General features: G+C 45.0%; 1 protein-coding gene and 1 long non-coding RNA gene across 2 annotated transcripts in view; one reads left to right on the forward strand and one right to left on the reverse strand.

Moving 5' to 3' along the window:
* Nucleotides 1–17,022, forward strand: part of LOC132662890 (neutrophil gelatinase-associated lipocalin-like) — a 74,223-nt gene that overhangs the window by 38,538 nt on the left and 18,663 nt on the right. The gene's annotated exons all lie outside the window — the stretch shown is intronic.
* LOC144614034 (uncharacterized) lies at nt 1,547–12,765 on the reverse strand. Its single transcript, XR_013551570.1, has 3 exons — nt 12,590–12,765; nt 6,903–7,108; nt 1,547–1,751 (listed from the first exon to the last, which is right to left on the reverse strand). It is a non-coding gene; the product is annotated as an uncharacterized LOC144614034 (long non-coding RNA).

A 17,022-nucleotide genomic window follows, 5' to 3' on the forward strand; every position in this document is an offset into this window, starting at 1 on the left:
TTTAAGGTTGTTGAAGGTGGAAAGTTTCATCTTCTGTAGCTATTTCTTGCTCAGTAGGGGTGTAGAGATGTCCCTACCTATGAGTCAATATTGATCAGTTGCTAAACATACAGAAGAGTTACAGAAGGCAGAGGCTGCTGGATCCAAAGTGGACAACAAGTATGAACCTCCTTAAGTAGAAAGAATCATCTTTTGGCTTGAAGTTATTGTAGTGATGGAGTCTTGTCACCATGTGGAGAGACATGGTAGAAAACAGCAAAATGTAATTAGAATAACAAGAAAGAATTGCCCAAATAAAAGTCCTTTGGGGTGTTGGTGGGGTGGTAAGGAGCTGACAGCCAGGAAAGAATTCTTGAAAACGTCTTTGGTGCAAAAAAGTGATTTTATTAAAGCGCAGGGTCAGGACTCAGGGGCAGGAAGAGCTGCACTGGGGTTGTGATGGGTAACTGATTATATACCCTCAGGTGGGGAGGGGATCAGGGATAGAGTAAGTCTCTAATGACCTTGAGGGACCAGCTGTTTCTAGAGCAACACCATTATTACTGTTGAATAAAACCTCAATCATGAGACCCTTCAGATGTATATTGGGGGGGCCATAAACTTGGAGTATGATTGCTAGCATATACTTTGGGGCAGTTGAGATAAAGGAAGTAGACTTACAGGATCCTGGAGGTTGGGATAATGTTAAGCTAAGGTTCTCTTTGCCCCTGGCAAACTGTCATTAACGAGGCAGCTGAGATCCCAGAGGGAAGTTACTCTACTGGTTTCAAGGACTTGCCAATAGGCTGTAGGCAGTAAGAGGATTTAATTTTTCATTTGCCTTGGTTTCCTACATCACCATGGAAAGCATTTAAATGCCTTTCCTTTGTTCTTGGGTAGCCAGGAGTGTGTGAGAAATATGTCACATATTCCACCTGGGGGAGGGGGGATATGCCAGCCTGTTTTGCCCTCATTTTGCTCCACGCTCCCTCATCATATACCCTCTGAACAATTTTGACCCGTATATCTTTAAGGTTGTTGAGGGAAGAAGGTCTCATCTTCTTTAGCTTCTTCCTGCTGAGTAAGGGCATAGAATTGCCTACCTATGGGTCAATACTGGTTCATCAGGGAACATAGGGCAGTTAAGGTGATGCAGCTGAATCCAAGGTGGACAATGTGTATGAACCACCTCGAGTAGAAACAATCATCTCTTGGCTTGAAGTTATTGTAGTGATGGAGTCTTGGCACCAGGCAGAGAGACATGAGAGAAAATAGCAAAACATAAGTAGAATAACTAGAAAGATTAGCTCAAATGAAAAGTCCTTTGGTAGCTAACAAAAATCCTCCAGCCTAAGAGTTTAACCACTCACTAAGGAAAGAGAGGGATTGTTTAATGTGCCAATTTGAGTATTCATGTCAGTAAGAAATCCAAAATAATTTTTGGTTGTAATCTGGAATGTATACACAGCATTTTGTTCTTATGAGAGTATAAGTTCCACTTTGTGCAGCACTTAAAACATCTAATGCCATTCTGTTTTGTATAAGTGTTTAATTCATTAGAGTTATTTTGCTATGGAATGTGGTCTGGATCACCCAGCAGAAGAACCAAGCAGCAGTTGGAGATCTTGGAAGGCAGGAGGTTTATTTCACACCGGTGTACCCAGAGGAGATAATTCTTCAGAGGTCTGAGTCCAGAGCATAAGCAGAGGGGACAATTTATAGTCTGTTACTTCTGCATTCTGCATTAGTTGTAATTTGGTATGCACAGCAAGCTGAGTGGGAAGAAAAACCCAGAAAGGGAGTCTTCAGTTGGGGACTGGAATTCACCTATCAGCCCTGTTGGCCATCTTATAACAGATTTTTCCCTATCATTCCCCCCCTTTGATGCCCCTTTAAACAGATGTAGGCTGTATTAAAGGGCATCATCTTCATTTATTAATGGCTTGTCCTTTTCCTTAGTTCCCTGACTTTGGTTGTGACTGTCTGACCGGTCTCTGAGGAAGACACAGGTGCCCCCTTTCTCAGCAGTGAGGTCTAGTGCCTGTCTGTTCTGGAGGGCAACCCCTGCCAGGGAACTTATTTGGCTCTGTATGGACACTAGGGAGTTGGCCACTTGTTAGTCCCACAGATGAGCCTATGTCTCCTATGCGACTCCCTATCCGCATGGCTATTCCTGCCCCTAGGAGGACAGGTAGTAACATCACTCGTTTAGCCTGGGCCTTAGAGGTGAAGGTTAATCTAAGCACCAACTTTTATCCTCAGAATTATTTAATCTCTTTTTCCTGACGCTTGAGGCACATACATCAGAGCAAACACTTCCCAAAATGGCATTAGGAACCTCCCTACTGGCAGGCAAACCAGTAGACCGAAAGAGGTTACACCATATTTAAGCTTTTAAGCCCCCCAGATTCTTCCACTGAAGGTGCCCTGCTCTTACAAATGGGGCCCAGATTAGAGGCAATCAATACCAACAAAACATCCTATCCATAAGAGGAAGGTGAGTGCAAACAGGAACCTCTTGCTGTTTCCCCAGCTTTCTGGGGCAACCTCTGCCAATCCGATGGCAAAGAGTAAAGACAGTGTATTTATTTTATTGGACCAGTGATTCCTCAAGCTTCTGCCATGCATAGAGAAGCCAGCTTCTGGGATGTGGCTGGAGCAGGGCTGAAGATCAGACTTGGGTCAGTCTTCCAAGTCTGGGCTCCTCAGGATTGGCCCTCTTGACTCTGGAGTGATACCTGTGACCTTGAGGGCAGTAGGGGTGGTCGGGATAATGGTATGAGGCCCAGTCCACTGTGGTTTGAGAGGGTCTTTTTTCCAGTCTTTGACCTAGACCAAGTCCCCTGGTGAGAAGGGGTGTACAGGAGATCCTAAAGAGATTGGGGCCCTCTCTATGGTATATCATTGTAACTCATTTAGGGTGGCCCCTAAAGCTTGAAGTTGTTCTCTTATTCCCTTCCTGGGAGGCTCCCTAGACATGGAGGGGGGCTCCCATATATTAGTTCAAAAGGGGAGAAACCCTGGGTTTCTGGTGTGTAATGGGCATGCAGGAGGGCCAGGGGCAACAGGTCCAGCCATGGGAGGTCTGTTTCTTGACAGAACTTGGCTAAGGTTCCCGTAAGGGTGCAATTCATCTGCTCTACTTTTCCTGAGCTTTGAGGCCAGTAAGCAGTCCACCATGAATGCATGCCCATTATTGCTGTAGGTTGTGGCTGGTAAGCCTAACTGGGGGACAACTTCTTCTCTGAACTCCTGGTGGGGGTCACAGCATGGATAAGGGAGGGAGCTATGTCTACCTCCTTATTAGCTGCTATATTGGCTGCTTTGTCTGCTAGATGATTTCCTTGTGCTGTAGGGTCATCTCCCTTCTGGTGTCCTTTGCAGTGTAGAACTGCAACTTTTTTGGAAGCCAGAAGGCCTCGAGGAGCTTTAATATTTCCTCCTCATTTTTGATGGTCTTCTCCACCATGGTGAGGAGGTCCCTCTCTTTGTAGATTGCCCCATGTATGTGTACAGTAGCAAAGGTGTACTGGGAGTCAGTTCACTCGCTTGTCCTTACTAATGGTGAGGGCTCGGATTAAGGCATGTCACTGCATACCCCGCCTTTTGAATGCCCTTTGTGATGAAACTGCTACCATCACTGAACAAGGTGAGGTCTGGGTTTTGGTCATACAGATCTGCCTGGTCATGCAGATCTGGGCAGCTTGCGAATACTTTATCCGTCACCTCAGAACAGTCATGATCTGGTTTCCCTTCCTCAGAAGGTAGGAAAGTTGCAGGGTTCAGTGTCTGCACTATTTTAAGAGTGACCCATGGATTCTCACAGAGGCGCCCCTGGTATTGTGCTAGCCAAAAGTTGGAGAGGCATGAGAGACATGACAGCATGAGGAACCTTGACATTTAGTTCTTGTCCCAGGGTGAGTTTATCTGACTCTTCAATGAGCAGAACTGTGGCCGCTAGTGCCCTAAGACATAGTGGCCATTCTGCCGCCACTGGGTCCAGCCTCTTCTGGCCATTGCTGAGGTCCAGTGGTCTGTGTGAGAACCCCAAGGGTGACCTTTTCCTTCTCATGCACAAAGAGATTGAAAGGCTTTTTTATATTCAGCAGGCCAAGGGCTGGCGCCTGCCCCAAGGTGGCCTTTATCTCTAGGAATGCAACTTTGGCCTCCTTTGTCCAGACAGGTGGTTGTCAATCCAGTCCTACCAAGAGATTATAGAGGGGTCTTGCTATTGCTGAGAATCTAGGAATCCAGATTTGGCTGAATTCTGCAGCCCCAAGGAATTTTCGTAGCCCCCTCTTAGTTTGGGGCTGAGGTATGGAGGTGATGACCTTCTTTCTCTCTGACCCTGGTGCTCTTTTTCCTTGGGTTGGACTTGCTGTTGGCAGATCTGTACCTTGTTTTCATGAGACCTGATACCCTGAGTCTGACAGGAGTTGGAGGAGGGCCCTTGTTCCCACTGTACAATTTTCTTGGGTAGAGCTGACAAGGAGGAAGTCATCTACATACTGGAGAAGGTGCAGCATGTGACCTCCCTTGGAAAGCTGGCAAAATCTCTGGCCAGTGCCTCCCAAAAGAGGGTAGGCAAATTTTTAAGCCCCTGTGGGAGGTGTGTCCAAGTCAGTTGCATCTGATGCCCTGGGTCTGGTTCAGTCCATTTGAAGACAAACAAATGTTGGCTCTGGGGGGCCAAGCAGAGGCAGAAGGCATCCTTTAAGTCTAGACAAGTAAACCATCTGGTAGAGCCTGGGATATGGCTGAGGAGGGTTCGGGACCACCAGGTGCAAGGAGCTTGAATTGGTCGGTACCCTCTTACCAGCTTCTTGACTGGCAAGAGCAGAGTGTTCCAGGGTGGTTGGCATTCAACCAGAATGGCTGCTTCTTTGAGTCTGGTCAGGTGTTCTTGGATGCCTGCCCTTGTCTCTTGTGAGAGGGGGTATTGCCGCTGTCTCTGTGGGTGAGCCCCTGGGATTAACTCTACAATGACAGGGGCCCCTTGTGGGCGAGTCCGGGGAGGGGGGTTGTCCTCAGCCCATACAGTGGGGAAGGCAGTCCTGAATTTGGGTGGGCCACTTGGTTGGGCCTGGCTGCATAATAGCCTCCACTTGGATCCAATCAGAGGTTGGTGCATCCTGTTGGCTCAAAGGTTACTTGGGCCCCCAGCTTTGAGAGTATATCCTGGCTGAGGGGAGGGATAGGGCACTCAGGTAGGTAGAGGAACTCATGTTGTACCGTGTGGCCCCTGAGTTCACATAAACATCATAGTTTGATCCCCTTTTATTTTGACCATGGGCTCATAGGGGCCAAGAAGAACCCTGGTCCCCCTCAATCTGAATCTATTCCTGCTAGGCCTATGAGGTCTTTTTTGCAGGGTTCTTGTGCATGTCGGCTGGGTTTCTGGGACTTTCCCCGGTTGGGACATTTATTCTTTTAATGTCCTTTCTCCTTGCAGTAGGCGCACTTATCCCTTGCTAAGGAGGTTTTGGGCCTCCTCCCTTTTGGTGGCTGGACCTTCCTCCCCATCCTTTTGTGGTGGCTCTCTTGTGCCTCAGGGTCAAACTGGGTGTAAGCCTTGCATAGCATCTCATAGTAATCCCTGGGGGATTCTCCTTGCTGCTGAGCATATTAGTGGGCTTCTTTGTCCCTGCTCGGATCCCCCGGAGGAGAGCCTCTGGTACTGGTGGCTGTGGACTGGCATCTGGAGACTGCCTGCACCTGGCTGAGGGCACAATCTGGCCGATGATCTGGGGGAGAGAGGATCTTCCAAGTCCAGAGGTGGTGGGGAGACTGAAGGTGACAGAGTATCAGGAACTGGGGGATTGATATCGTGAGGGCAAGATTGGTTCTTCCTCTGGATCACTGGCAAGAATTTGTGGAGGTCAGGACTTCTGTTGACCTTCCTTGAGCCACTTTGTCAAAGTGACTAAGACCCTAGCCTGTCCCTGTTTGTTGCAGGTAAATTGCACCCAAGGGGGTAGGGTTTGGGTAATCTCTAACCAGGAATCGATATACAGGAACTGATCAGGATAACCTGGGTCTCTGGTGACAACATGCCAGATGCAGAGGACCATTGGGACATCTAAGGTTCCCTCTGAGGACCATCCTACACCAAAAGTGGGCCACTCTAACTCACATAGATTCCTTAACTTGCCGGGGGGTATCTTAATTCCATAGTCTCCCTAAAACCCCTTCTTTGCTCTGTCCTGACCCCATAATGTTCCTGTGAGACAGAGTCACAAAGACAGACAGAAGGGTAGGAGTGCCCCCTCTAATGAGGAGACCAGTCAGATGCCCATCTGGCTATGTCCCAAAGGAACTTAGGTAATGCTTAGCCGTAGCAGCCTCAGCTTTGTGACTTTCGATCGAAAACTATTCCGATGCCACCATAATCTGTGTGCCGTTCACCACGGAATCGCAGATGGGCCCATTCAGACTCTGTGGGCTTTTGGGGACCTTAAGGGTGCCCACCTGTGGAGCCACAGTATCAAACTCAGCAGGCAAGCCAGACCAAGTCACACATTCACACTCACATAGACACCAGAGGTTATTACATTCCCTCCCACAGAATTTCTACCTGTGAGACCTCTGAGGTCTCTGGGGATTGATCAGGTCTCTCTTCCACCCCTGTGGGTGGGTCAGACTGAATTCCTACCTGTGAGACCACTGAAGTCTCTGGGGAGTGATCAGGTCCCCCTTCCACCCTTATGGGTGGGCCAGACTGAATTGGGGCTCCTTACCTGTAAGACCTCTGAGGTCTCCAGGGAATGACCAGGTCCCTCTTCCACCCCTATGGGTGGGCTGGACTGAATTGGGGCTCCATACCACAATTCCTACCTGTGAGACCACTGAGGTCTCTGGGGCATGATCAGGTCCCCCTTCTACCACTATAGGTGGGCCAGACTGAATTGGGTCCCAGGCCTTACCGGTATCTGATGTCAGGTCCAGGTCCTCATCTGCCAAGTCTCCTCGCATCTGGCAAATGGCGGAGCGGGGCCAGCTTGAGGGGACTGTGTGGGAGACTGCAGAAGATCAGGCAGGGCACGCCTTCTTCGTTGCGATTCCTCGTTCTGTCACCACCTCGCTATTTTCCCAAACCAGTGGCAACAATGGGCCAGAGCAGTTGGGTTTCCTGGTCAGGGAACCAAATGTTATGGAAAGTGGCCTGGATCACCCAGCAGAAGAACCAAGTGGCCCTCAAAGATCGTGGAAGGCAGGAGGTTTATTTCACACCAGTGGGCTCAGAGGAGATAACTCTCCAGAGGTCTGAGTCCAGAGCATAAGCAGAGGGGACAATTTATGGTCTGTTCCTTCCGCATTCTGCATTAGTAGTAATTTGGTGAATGCAGCAAGCTGGGTGGGAAGAAAAACTCAGAAGGGGAGTCTTCCATTGGGGATTGGAATTCCCCTATGAGTCATGTAGGCCATCTTATAACAGATTTTTCCTTATAAATTTTAGTATTTAGTTATATAATATTAAGAGTTATTTGGGGCGCCTGGGTGGCTCAGTCGGTTAAGCGGCCGACCTCAGCTCAGGTCATAATCTCATGGTCCGTGAGTTCGAGCCCCGCGTCGGGCTCTGGGCTGACGGCTCAGAGCGTGGAGCCTGTTTCAGATTCTGTGTCTCCCTCTCTCTGACCCTCCCCCGTTCATGCTCTGTCTCTCTCTGTCTCAAAAATAAATAAACGTTAAAAAAAAAAAAAGAGTTATTTAAGGCCTTAACTGTGTAACAAGTGGTATATAGCCATCATATAGATTCTGTTTTGTTTAGTAAGCAATCAGGTAATTAAAAAGAGGTACTTTTATAGAAAAAAGAAAAATACAGGCTGATGCTTACAGCAGATTACAAACCCAGTGTGTTTCAGTGCTAACAGTGAGATTTTTTAGATGTTAGACTTGAAGCATCCTTGGATGCTTGTGGGAACAGGCAGCAGGAATCAGATTGGTCTTTCTGGTTTGTAACTCAAATGTCTGTGGTGATCCTTTTGAATGGCCCATTGTAAGAAGAAATTGTTAGTAGAAACTGGGAAAGGAAGATGAAAAAGAAAGGTACAACCATCCTCAGAGAAATATGAGGTCTTCCACAGGTTGACAGGAATAAGAAGGCACATTCGTTTGCTTGTTAATTCCTGTGAAGGGGGTACAGGTATTATTTTAAATATAGGAGCCCATGACATGTTCCCTTCCAACTTGATCGCAGTGGGAGTATATATGACCCAGTAGGGGCTCTTCAAGTTTGAAGTTAAACCCACTGTTGTATTAGACTTTCAATCTTTTAAATAAACTAGGTCTTTTGGGTTTATATGGGGTGGGTTTCTAGTAACTGTCAGATCAGGTGTAGGGAGGATATGGTTGGCATATTTAGAGATTTAGGAATTAACCTGGCCTCCAGTGAATAGTAAAGCACTTTAGTCTTTATACAGTTATTGGGGGAATCCATCCCATTTTCCAGTTATTTAAATAATCATATGCCCATGGGGACTTATTATTATCTCCACTGAATAATAAGCACAGAAGATTTTCTATACATGAAATATTGTGACAATTTTTCTGAAGTTTACCTCGAGTTGTGTAGTTTAGGCAAACAGCAAACATTTAAAGACAATCAGAACTAGAATTCAACATCCAGAAAGCTGCATTATGGAAATATAGTTTTTCCTCTCTAAAACCTTCATTTCCAGAAAGAGCCAAATCAAGACTAATTCCTTTACAAAACAAGTCCAGTTTTAAGAAACTTTGCCTAATGATTTATATAACCTCAGTAAGAATAGTGATTGATCCTAAGGATCTTTTAAAGTTTGCTTTGCTGAAACCTTTTATAAGGAATCTCCAGATTGAACTGGAGACTGAACTGATTGGCCTCTCCAGGCCAGGAGCCAAGTCAAGTACTTCCATCAGACAGGCCTGCAATACTTGTAGATTGGGCAATTCCTCTCCACAAGGTCCCCAAGATATCCTGAGGTCCCTGCACCTGCCCAGAAGTGACATTCTTTACTCATCTGGTAAGTCTGATTGGAACTCTGTAAGCAAGGCATCAGGCCAACATTCCCAAGGGGCTTTATTTGCTCCATGTTTCATAAAGTCAACCTTAGTTCCATAAAGCCATATAGTCATATCAGAGTCTATGCATTTCTCTCAAATAGGACATTCCAGTCAAAACCTTGGTAAAATGAACAGTATTCTCAATGGTGTCTTTTACAAGGAGGACAGATTCTCACTGAACTTATGCAGGTAAGTATGATGGCTGCGGAAGTATACTTAATGAGACATTTGAATTTCAGAAGGTTCAGGTAGAGAGAAAAGTTAAAAGTTTCAATTTATTTATAGAGGAATATTTTATCACATTTCTGTACATTATACATATCTTAAGAGAAGGTTTCCTTAATCTGGAAGAGCAAACATTAGAGATCCAGCAATGTTTTCAACAAGGGTCACAAAAACTATAACCTTTCTCAATTCATTTAGTCCCATATTACTAATTGTTGTTCAGTTCAAGTGTAGCTTTTTAGTTCTGGACATTCTTACCTATTTTAGTTTTAGGATTTTAAAGCTGTCAAATACCTGAATTTGTCCTCAAAGCCCTTTTAATAAATCTCCTGGAAGAGGAAACATGTTTTGTAAGAGAATAAGTACAATAATTATAAGTGACAAAACTCAAAAATGGACATGGTTAACAATCTGATGAGAGTTCGTTATGATGCAATTGACAAGGATATTTGGTTATTTCTGTGATACATAACACTTTAATAATCAGAATGTCACGTGACAACCTTATTACAAAAACGTATTAAAACTTTGGGAATTCGAACTTCAAGCTGTATTACAAGCTGTAATCATCAAGACAGTATGGTACTGGCACAAAAACAGACACTCAGATCAATGGGACGGAATAGAAAACTCAGAAATGGGCCCACAAATGTATGGCCAACTAATCTTTGACAAAGCAGGAAAGAATATCCAAAGGAAAAGACAGTCTCTTCAGCAAGTGGTGCTGGGAAAACTGGACAGTGACATGCAGAAAAATGAACCTGGATCACTTTCTTACACCATACCCCAAAATAAAATCAAAATGGATGAAAGACCTAAATGTAAGACAGGCAACCATCAAAATCTTTGAGGAGAAAGCAGGCAAAAACTTCTTTGGCCTTGGCCACAGCAACTTCTTATTCAACACGTCTCTGAGGCAAAGGAAACAAAAGCAAAATAAACTATTGGGACCTCATCAAAATAAAAGCTTCCGCACAGCAAAGGAAATAATCAGCAAAACTAAAAGGCAATGATGGAATGCGAGAAGATATTTGCAAATAACATATCAGATAAAGGGTTAGTATCCAAAATCTATAAAGAACTTATCAAACTCAACACCCAAAAAACAAAAATCCAGTGAAGAAATGGGCAAAAAACATGAATAGACACTTCTTCGAAGAAGACATCCAGGTGGCCAACTGACACATGGAAAAATGCTCAACATCACTCATCATCAGGGAAATACAAATCAAAACCACAATGAAATACCACCTCACACCTGTCAGAATGGCTAACATTAACAACTCATGCAACAACAGATGTTGGCGAGGATGCAGAGAAAGAGGATCTCTTCTGCACTGCTGGTGGGAATGCAAACTGGTGCAGCCACTCTGGAAAACAGTATGGAGGTTCCTCAAAAAAAATTAAAAATAGAACTATCCTACAACACAGCAATTGCACTACTAGGTATTTATCCAAGGGACAAAGGTATGCTGTTTCAAAGGAGCACATGCACCCCAATGTTTATAGCAGCACTATCAACTATAGCCAAAGTATGGAAAGAGCCCAAATGTCCATCAATGGATGAATGGATAAAGAAGATATGGTATATAGATACAATGGAGTATTACTCGGCAATTCAAAAAGAATGAAATCTTGCCATTTGCAACTACATGGATGGAACTAGAGGGTATTATGCTAAGAGAAATTAGTCAGAGAAAGACAAATATCATATGATTTCATTAATATGAGGATTTTAAGATACAAAACAGATGAACATAAGGGAAGGGAAGTTAAATAATATAAAAACAGCAAGGGGGACAAAACATAAGAGACTCTTAAATATGGAGAACAAGCAGAAGGTTACTGGAGGGGTTGTGGGAGGGGGGATGGGCAAAATGGGTAAGGGGCATTAGGAATCTATCTACTCCTGAAATCATTGTTGCACTATATGATAACTAACTTGAATGTAAATTTTTAAAAAGTAATTAAAAAAAAAAAACTTTAGGAATTGCGCATATCTTTGAACAGTTACAACATTCACCCAAGCAATGTCACCTAAGGTGTACCACTATTTAACAGGTCTTTTCACTTAACATACCAAATAAAAAGTCCTCCTTGGTCAAAGGGACTTTCTGTACAATTTAAATGCTGGGAATTTTGTTAAACCTTAGAAAGTTATAGAGCACATCTGAAATGGGATTCAGATCATTACAAATCTTAAAGCTTTAAATTATTTATTTAACTAAGATGGTAATAAGAGATTCCAAAGGCAAATATGAAGGGTTATATAGTTGTTACAAAACTTTGCTCCTTTAACAGTTAGAAGTTTTAACTAAGCGATCAGTGACCTGATAAAGACAAAACCTGAAACTGTGGTTTTCCGGGCAGACAAAAGAGAATACAATCCTTTGTATATTATTATTATTATTATTATTATTATTATTATTATTATTTGTCAAGAGCCGAACAATCCAAAAAAACTTTGTCTTTTGACAGAGAGAAAAGCAGAATTTCAACATTATAACAGTGTACCTTTGAAAATCCATTCATGGCAACTTAGTCTGTCATAACTACACATAAAATTCCTTTCCACAGATTTCCCTTCATGAACCTTCTACAGCTTACCTTTGCACTCAGATTTTGTCCCAGGCCATTTTTCTCCAAACCAGTCTCATTTAGGACAAAATTGCTTTCTTTTACTTGCAACAAAAAATATATTCCCATTCCTTTTCTCTTTTTTACACATTCATACTTTTTTACATATAGAGTTGCTTTCCTTATTTCCATCAGTCTTTTTATGTTTAGCAGAATTTTGACCTTTAGAAACCTTAGTCTCCAGCTGAGACTAAGTAGGACCCAATTCTAAACTGTTACACCAGAATCCTTTAGATGGCAAATTCATGAATCAATTAAGCACAAAGCATGTTTTCCAAAAGACCCAAATATTCCTAGTTTCTCTGCAATAAGAAGTCAAAAGCACAAATCTATGTTCAGTAATCAATGCTTTAGCACTCCATTCTATTTGGAAAAGACCTAGATATCCAGCAAATTCAATCTCATTTATTCAAGTGTCAGATTACCAAAGACATTGAAAGCTCTCTTAACAATTATCTATGAAAACTTTGAGATACACAAAATTACCCTTTAAGTCATCATTTGCTAACAAATTGCAACAGAGACAACATGATCTTATTTGACCTTTAGGAAACCTTGACAGAATAAAAGTTCTGTATTTGATGCGGATAACTCTAAATACATGTCTGTCTTAGTTAAACTAACACACAAATAAAATTAAACACTGAATACGTTCCACCTGCATTCACTTAAAGGACAATCAGTTTGTTCCCCACTGTCACTTTTTTACCTAGGACAGCAATGGGGGAATCTGAAGTGGGCGATCCAAGGAGGTGCTCATCGCTCCTTGACATCGCGGGTGGGAGGATGGTATAGAAGCCAGTTATGTACGTCACAGAGAAAGTGATGCAGAAACAAGAGGAGAGACAGGGGAAGGCACAAGAGGCGAAGTGCCAGAAGGCAGAGAAAGAGGATTCCTGATTGTAAACCTTGTCAGCTGGGAAAGAAGGGATGCCATGTTGTTTGTTCGTTTGCTTGTTTGTTTGTTTGATTTCACCCAGGTGGAAATAGGGAGTCTATGTCAGGCTAGAGAAGACAAGGGATTTCCCTGAAACAAAGGGAGTTTGGGCAGCTGCTTAGGAATATTCTTTAAAGTCCACATCCCAAAGTAGACTACCCACAGTTGGCTCCAATTATAGCTGTTAACTTGGCAACTGAATGAGGGAGAGGCCCCCACATCTATTAGGAGGAGGAACACAGAGAAAGAGTCAGCATCCCCTTTGTCAAGGATGGCCTGTGTTTCCTCTAACACCTGAATTCCATCAGGAGGAGGCCTGTTAGGACATCCACTATATCAGGAAGAAGTTTACTAGCCAAACACATTCTTTTGGTCCGGGTCCTGACTTAGAGCTGTGATGGCCTGGAACTAAGGTACCTCCATCCATTGGCCCTGTTTCCTACAGAAGAGATCTAACTGCTAGATCCTCTTAAGGCCACACAGTGGTATGGGATATGTCCTTTCCTAAATTTTGCAATGCAAATTGTTTCCAGTGGGTTAAAAAGGCATCTCAAGGGAGAGTCCTTGGGGACTGTGGAGAAGCTCCCGTCGTACTCTTAGAGACAGAAAAGTAGAGAAGGTCCATTACCACGAAAATCCACCCTCCCCACCCCCACTTCCAGGTGGCATCACCCATGCAGGGTGTATCACAGGTTCCTGAGGTGTTAAAGTGACCCAAGGCGTACCTCGAGGTAAATCGCAATGATCACCCACAAGCAGTTAAGGCCCGATGGAAGCTGATCTCCCCCACTTTCCCATTGCATCCTAGGCTGCAAATAGGTGCCAGCAGAAGGACCTAATTTGCTTTGTTGAGAAGGCTGAACAAACCACTGGTTTAACCCATGAAAAACACTGGAAAACTTTTACAAGGGGGAATTGCCCAATTTTGTTACTTTATTAGTAGTTAGTAGAGGACATTGAAAACAGTGAAGACAGAAACCCATCATGATCTCAGTGACAGTCCAACACATACAGTCTTTACAGCCAACGTCCTAGGAAATGGTTCCCAGTTGAGTTTATATTCAATCAGGTACTGGTTTTGCGGGCTTGCAGGGGAGAGCCCACAGCCAAAAGCAGCTAGGCCAGGGATGTGGATGGGATACTTTAGACCAATGAGGAGGAAACCTCACACAGGAGTCTTAAGATTTGCATCTGTGCTAGTCACTTAGGTGGTTGTCCCATGCCCAACACAGATGACCATGTATAAGGACAGGAATAAAGAGAGGGCACAAGTTTCTGGATCTTTTTACCATTCTGGCCTGGGGACTCACTTGCAGCCAAAAGACAGGCTCTCACCTCCCCATAGAGTAGCCACGGGCTACAGGAGTACAGCCTGAGCAATGGAGACAGGAAAGTGTTCTAATAAGACCAGACTCCTTGAAAAGCCCCTGAAATAAGAGTAAAGGAAGCAAAGAGAAAGTGCTCACCAAGTTTGCACTGAAGCTCTGAGTCCAGATGAAAAGACCCACACCCCACATTGGAGGCCAAATGGTGAGGTTATTGAGTGGGGTGGGGAGGGTTCCAGAGCTGACAGCCAAGAAAAAATTCTTGAAGATGTCTTGGTGCAAAAAAAAAAAAAAAGATTTTATTAAAACATGGGGACAGGACCCATGGGCAGAAAAAAGCTGCATTGAAGTTGGGAAGAGTGACTGTTTATATACTAGGATTTGGGGGAAGTAAAGTCAAAAGGGAAGAAGGCCTCCAGAAGGAGTCTGACATGCTAAAGAGGACTCCTAGTCTACCCTAGGACCTGCTATTGTCAAGCTTAAGTTGTTTTACCTCTAGTAAGGCATTTATATTAGGAATGGTAGGGGGTCCTGGGGAAATGTTGTACCCTGTATGTGCCTCAATTATTTGTCACTGGGCTGCAGGGTATCAGGAAATTTAATCTTACCTGCCATTTCCTTCTTGCCTTTCTTCCTGCATCTCCATGGTGGGGAGGGTGTTAATAGGGGCTCCAGGAACCTGAGTCTATAGGCTTCTGGACACTAGACTATTGATAAGATTGTCTTTTGCTTCTAACTTACTAAGATGTTTGTAAACTGATGAAGACTCATGTCCTGCATGATTGGGATCTCTATCAGTTAACCATGTGTTTTCTTTCCTTTCCTTTGTTCTTGGGCAGCCAGAGGAATGTCACACATATCCCACCTGAGAGTGGGGGCTGGGGGGTTCTAGCTTGTACATTATGCTCCCTATTCACCCAGAGTCAACTTATCTCCAGGTCCACACCCAAAGCCCATGTGAGGGGAGCCGGTTCCCCTCCAGCAGGTGACAGAGCCAATGAGGTTTCTGGGAGTGTCATTTGAAGCCTGTCAGCCCTATGGTCAGCGTCACGTCAGGCATTCCATCACCTCTGGCCCTCGAGGTCCATCACCTCTGGCCCTCGAGGTGACATCTAGGAGATACTGCCCTGGGGGCTGGGTCCCTTCACTGCCTCCCATGGACAACCAAGCCCCCATGAGGAAACTGCCCCTCCCCCTCCAGGACAGTGCTAGGATCAGCCATGACAGGAGCTTACTTCTAAGGGGTCCAGTCCTAGCTCTGGGCTCCACAGTCAAGACTATGGCCAGAGATGGCAGAAGGTATCAGTGATCTCTCAAGGATGAGGCTGAGTCCTTGCACTCACTGTGACCCAAAGTACCCAGTGTCCAGAGCAGCAGGGTAGAGAGCCCTCCTTGGTTCCTGAGCCCCCACCCCATTTCACACCGTGCAGATGCATGTTCCCATTGTCCCCCACCAGGAAGGAACAGAGACTGTAGCCTCAGAGCTCTGCTATGGCAAGCTGTCCAATTTGTGGCTGCATGCCTAGCTTGGGGTTTCAGTTCATTGGGCCCACAAGAGAGGCCAAGTCCCTTAGGGCCAGCTGAGGTCTGGGTTCACCCTGCCAATGGGACGTGGAGGAGGGAAGGGGCTGATTCATGGTGGGAATGATGGGGCTCTGGAATGCTGGGGATTCAAAGCTCACAGCCATGAAAGAATTCTTGAGGAATCTTTGGTTCAGAAAAGGTGATTTTATTAAAGCACGGGGACAGGACTCTTGGGCAGAAAGAGCTACACTGGGGTTGTGAAGAGTGACTGGTTATATACCATGGGGTTGGGGGACATAAAGTCAAGAGGAAGTTTCTAAAGGGATTTTCATATGCTCAAGTAGACTCCCACATTACTGGAGGCCTGGATGTTGTCAAGCTAAGGTCGTTTTGCTTTCTAGCAAAGCATTAACATTCAGACAGTAAGGAATTCCTGGAGAAATGTTGTACTCTGTGTGTGCCTCAAGTGTTTGTCAAAATGGGCTGCAGGTCATAATGAAATTTAATTCCATCTCCCATTTTCTTCTTGCCATTGTTCCCCATATGACTATGGAGGAAGGGCGATATTTGGACTCCAGGAAATGGAGTGTAGTTTTCTGGAGATTAGGCTCTTGATAAGGTTCCCCTTTTCTCCTAATTTATAGGACATAGGTAAACTGATGGAGGAGTGTGTTCTCTATCACTTAACCATTTGATTTCTTTCCTTTCCTTTGTTCTTGGGTGTCCAGGAGTGCCTGAGGAATGTCACACAGATCCCACCTGGGGGGGAGGGGAGCATGCTAGCATGTGTTTTCCCCTCAGCTTGCCTTATGTTCCCTCATCAGGAACATTCCCCAGTAGGCCTTCGGTGGTAGGGGGAGGGGAAGGGTTTTTCACCCTGTGCCACGGCCTAGGGTGGGTCCCTGGGAGGGCCAGGATCTGGGCTCCATGAGCAGCACAGGGTACACTCTGTCCTTCCCTACCAGGAATGTCCCTTTGGAGAAGCACAAAGCAGCTTGGGCTCTGTTGGTTTGAGGCATTCTCTGCTTTCATCAGGTGCAGGATGGGGGTCCCACCACACTTACCCCACCGTGCACTTGGGCCCCAGAGAGAGGCTCCTGGAGGTCAGAGATGACAGCTGGTCCAGATCAGAGACCCTTGTCCTCACACAGTGCTAACCAGGGAGAAGAGAGTGTGGAGGGAGTCAGTGTCCTTGCCAGAGATGTGGAGATATGGGGAATGCATCCTCCAGCCTCCTGGACCTTCCTGCCCCTCATCTTGCATAATCCTGACCTGAGGGAAAGGGCAGAGAGCTTGCCATGATCCTCAGCATGAGTTGCTGGCAATTGCCTCACCCTTCCAAGATTTGGCAAAGGA

Source organism: Panthera onca, chromosome D4 (assembly GCF_046562875.1).
Source record: "Panthera onca isolate mPanOnc1 chromosome D4, mPanOnc1 haplotype 2, whole genome shotgun sequence".
In the NCBI taxonomy this organism is placed as follows: Eukaryota; Metazoa; Chordata; class Mammalia; order Carnivora; family Felidae; genus Panthera; species Panthera onca.